Source organism: Zingiber officinale, chromosome 10A, assembly GCF_018446385.1.
Source record: "Zingiber officinale cultivar Zhangliang chromosome 10A, Zo_v1.1, whole genome shotgun sequence".
NCBI lineage: Eukaryota > Viridiplantae > Streptophyta > Magnoliopsida > Zingiberales > Zingiberaceae > Zingiber > Zingiber officinale.
Window position 1 is genome coordinate 7,021,868 of NC_056004.1, and position 4,984 is coordinate 7,026,851.

At 42.6% G+C, this 4,984-nt stretch overlaps 1 pseudogene; it reads left to right on the forward strand.

Moving 5' to 3' along the window:
• The first annotated feature begins 736 nt into the window (after positions 1-736).
• On the forward strand, positions 737-808 carry LOC122028337 (annotated as a pseudogene).
• The last annotated feature ends 4,176 nt before the right edge of the window (positions 809-4,984 follow it).

Genomic DNA, 4,984 nt, shown 5'->3' on the forward strand with positions numbered 1-4,984 from the left:
TGGGAATGTACCCTGTGCTCTTGAGACGGACTGAGCTATCTGGCTGTCTTGAATCTTCTGGTATTTTTCTGAGTTCTCCAGCCTCTGAGTCAGTTGTTTGATGTCGCTCCTCATCTCCTTTTGCTCCGAGAGAGCTTCCTCAAGCATCTTTTCAATCCTAGATAGCTGTGTAGGTTGTTGCTGTTGATGAGTCTGCTGTCCAGGTTGGTAGGTCTGATGTGCTGGCCCCTGGTCCTGATTATTTCGGTATGAAAAGTTGGGGTGGTTCCTCCATCCAGGGTTGTATGTGTTGGAGTACAGATTGTTCTGCCTCTGATTGTAGCATGTTATTGCATCGCATTGCTCAAGCTGGTTTATCTGTGCCTGCATTGGCCCAAGGGGGCAAGTGTCTTGAGCGTGGTTCGCACTTCCGCAAATGTCGCAAGCACAGACTATTGCATTAGCTGTGTTGCTACCCATGGCTTTAAATTTCTTAGTCAGGGCGTCCAGCTTCGCAGACATGAGTGTGAATGCATCCACCTCGAATTTCCCTTACGCCTTCATCTAATTTCCTGAGAAAGCACCGCTAGATCTTTCAGATGCCCACTGATAGTGGTTTAGTGCCACATTCTCTATTATCTCTTTAGCTTCATCAAGACTTTTGTTCATCAGTGCTCCTCTTGTCGCAGAATCCAATGATACCTTCGTGTGATAATTTATTCCATTGTAGAAGGTGTGTAGAACCAGCCACTTCTCAAGGCCATGATGGGGGCATTATCTCAGCATACTCTTGAATCGTTCCCAGGCTTCAAATAGGGATTTTGAGTCTATCTTCTTGAAGCTGGCAATCAGGTTCCTCATGTGGGCAGTCTTGCTTGGAGGGTAGAACTTGTCTAAGAATTTCTGCTCACATTGCTCCCAAGACGATATGCTATTTGCTGGTAGAGAATTCAGCCACTGCTTGGTCCTATCTTTCAGAGAAAATCTGAAAAGAAGCAGTCTCACCGATTCTGGAGGAACCCCATTCACCTTCATTGTGCCACAGATTTTGTAAAACTGCTCTAGATGATGATTTGGGTCTTCGTGTGGTCCTCCTCCGAATTGATTTTGTTGACCATGTGGATTACTGCGGGCTTGATCTCAAAGTTGTTAGCATTGATGGGTGGTCGGGTGATACTGGATCGGACCCCTCGTGCATATGGTGCCGCATAATCTTTTAGCAGTTTATCGGCCATTCCTGAGGATTCTTTTACTGCTTGAAAAGCTTTATGTAAATTCCTTCTCCTCAGAAAGGTTCTTTCAATCTCTAGATCAAATGGTAGTAGCTGTCCTGAAAGGTTAGCTCTACGCATGCAAAAGAACAAGATAGAAAATATGACAGCAAGAAATAATAAAAGAAATGAATGCAGTAAGGAAGAGGAGTGAAAATATTTTATTATTATTAGATTTTTTTTATATATGCAGAGAATAAAGAAAAGGGACAAGCCTAGTCTAATCCAATATGACTTAGCTAGTGTTATGGATGCAGTCCCCGGCAACGACGCCAAAAACTTGTTACGCAACCGTAATTGTACGGTTTCGTTGTCAGTAATATAAAAGATTGTCGAACCACAGGGACTGTTGATTAAACACTAGAGATATCACAAAGTACGTTATCTAGACTAACCTAAGGTTGGTGAGAAAAGAGAGTAAGAGGGAGAGAAGAGGAAAGTGAAAAGAGAGAACGAATCTTGGAGGGCGCTTTTGGAGATGGATTCTAGGATTTCGGTTTCATTATAATACTAGGAGATACTACATAGATTGCTTAGTTTCCATCCTCTATGTCAATGCTCTTGTAGGAAGTTAGATTGGCCAGTATCCCTAAGTATCACGTAGAGACGATTCTTGTGAAATCCTGTAACGGTTAACCCCCCTGTCACGAGGGCGCCTCGATAGATCACTTGGATACATGTCTAGTAAAGAACAATAAGGATAAGGGTAGAAGTTTGGTATGGTTGCCTACTTCCCTATGAAGGAGTTACCTCTCCTTTCAAGAGAATGTCCTAGACGTCCGTGAATGAGTTACCCTTGTCACTAGGGCCCCTCGGGTATACGATCTAGAGCACTCTCTTTACGAGAGTAGCAGTTCCTAAGGGATTGTTTCTCCTTTGGAGGGAACGTCTTAGGCGTCCTGAAAGGGTTACCCCTGTCACTAGGGTACCTTGGTCAATACGCTCTAAGGTATCCCCTTTGCAGGATCAACAATCCTCCACATCAATCAATCAAAGCATAGAAATATAAACATGTCACACAAGCATGAACAAGACATTGACAAGTCATCAAATAGAAACAAGATGAATCAACATAGTTCCACATCTCCATCACATTACAAATACTTCCTAATCCTAGAGGAGGACGTCTACTCCATTGTGGGGGAATAACAGCCCCAAAACATAAAGAAAAGCATACTTACAACCATAGAAGAAAAGGAAGAAGAGATGCTTGATGATTCCGATGTCTTGGGGATGCTTCCTTGCTCCGGAGATGGAGTGATCATGAAGGGACGGTGGTGGATGAAGCTTTACGGCTTTCCCCGAGGGGAGGGACGAAGTCCCAAACCAAAGATAATCAAAGAATAGGGTTCTTAACCCTTTTATACCTCCTCCATGCTGCCCAGGAAAACCAGGATTATAGGCATCCGGTAAACCAGGTTTTTCACCCATTAAATCAAGTTTTCTCATAATTCTCCCTAAACCAAAGTTGTCAACCTTGAAATTATCTTCAATCTGATACTTGGATCGAGCCCTGTCTCAAACCGAGTCGAAAGTTATGGCAGTTCGAAGTTTGGTCTGCAGTTTGGGCGGAGGTCCAGTTGAACCCACGGTTGGGAGGCACGGCCGTGCCATTTAGCATGGGTAAAAAATTCTTTCTCTCTGTTGGATCTGAAGAAAATTTTTAGATCTAGGAGTCTGCTACGTTTTTGGTATAAAGAACAGCCCGAAACTCCAACGGAGCATAAAGTTATGGCCAAATTACGATCGGTCTGCAATCTGCCCAGAATTCAGCATAACTCTATCTTGGCGTGGCAAGGCCCGCGTTCTTCATCGCATGGCCGTGTGGAATCCACACGGCCTCACACGGCTTCCTCTCGGGTTGAGTCACATAGTCGTGTGGGGTCACATGGCCGTGGCCTTCTTCGTCTCTGCCGAGGTCACACGGTCGTGTGGATTCACATGGCCGTGACCTTCCTCGCCACAGGAATGTTTGGCACGGCCGTGCAGGTTTGCACGACCAAGCATGGTTCTGCTTCGGTTGTGGCCGCACGGCTGTGTAAGAGTTGCACGACCGTGCACTGTCTCCCTTCTATTCGGCCACACGGTCGTGCGAGGTCGCATGACCAAAGCTCCTGTGTGTGTTTTAGCTCCATTTTCACTCCAAATAGCATCTTGTCAATAAGAAAACACACAAAGATCAGATCTCCGAACAAAAGAATATTTATGATGAGTATACACTAAAGGAGATGATTATGCAAAGAATATGTATGCATAAAGTAAGTGAATGTGCACTAAAACATGCATAAATGATCATAATATTTGCACACATCAATTAACTTAAGTAGGATTCAAAGGTTAATAGCCGATAGAATTTTGGGTTCATTGGTGGTGGAAAACTTTCCAACCTGCGAGTCTTGCTTGGAAGAAAAAACAACCAAGAGACCTTTTAAGGCTAAGGGGTATAGAGCCAAAGATGTGTTGGAATTGGTTCATTCTGATTTGTGTGGACCTATGACTATCCGGGCAAGATGTGGTTTCGAATATTTCATCTCTTTTATAGATTACTATTCGAGATACGGGTACATTTACTTGATGCGCTGCAAGTCAGAGTGCCTTGATAAGTTCAAAGAGTACAAGGCTGATGTGGAGAAGTGTCATGGTAAAAGTATTAAGACACTACGATCTAATCGTGGTGGTGAGTACCTCTTAGGAGAGTTTAGAAGTCACTTATCAAAGGCTGGGATTCAATCCCAACTGTTTGCACCTGGTACACCCCAACAGAATGATGTGGCAGAACGAATGAATAGGACTCTTATGGAAATGGTTAGATCAATGATGAGTTATTCAGAATTATCAAATTCATTTTGGGGATATGCTCTAGAAACATCAGTATACATTTTGAATATGGTACCTTCTAAGTCAGTACCCTCTACTCCTATAGAATTGTGGAACGGGCGTAAGCCTAGTTTGAAGCATATTTGGATTTGGAGTAGTCCAGCACATGTGCTGAAGGGAGACACTGATAAGTTGGAATCACATACAGAATTTCGCTTGTTTATGGGTTATGCTAAAGGAATGAAAGGTGGTTTATTTTATAGTCCTAAAGATCATAAGGTCATTATTAGCACCAATGCCTGACTTTTAGAAGAAGACTATGTAATGAACCACAAGCCCATGAGTAAAATTATTTTTGAAGAAATAACAGAAGACATGTCTAATTTGGTACCAACTGTACAAGATGAGATACCACAAGAAACTACAACACGTGTAACAAATAATGCACGATTACAAGAAGTACCTCGTCGTAGTGGGAGGGTTGTTAGACAACCTGATAGATTCATGTTTTTGGGAGAGTCTTCGGACTTGATCCCTGGTGAACATGAACTTGATCCATGGACATATGATGAAACACTCCAAGATAAATATATAGCATCTTGGGAAAGTGCAATGAACTCTGAAATAGAATCTATGTATTCTAATTAGGTATGGGAGTGTTTGTAGAACCACCAAATGGTGTAAAAGCCATTGGATGTAAATGGGTCTACAAAAGAAAAAGAGGGACAGATGGGAAGGTGAAAACCTTCAAAGCGAGGCTTGTTGCAAAAGGTTATACTCAGAAAAAGGAATCGATTATGAGAAAACCTTTTCGCCGATAACCATGCTTAAGTCTATCTGGATTCTTTTATCTATTGCTGCTCATATGTATTATGAGATTTGGAAAATGGATGACAAGACATCTTTCCTTAATGGAA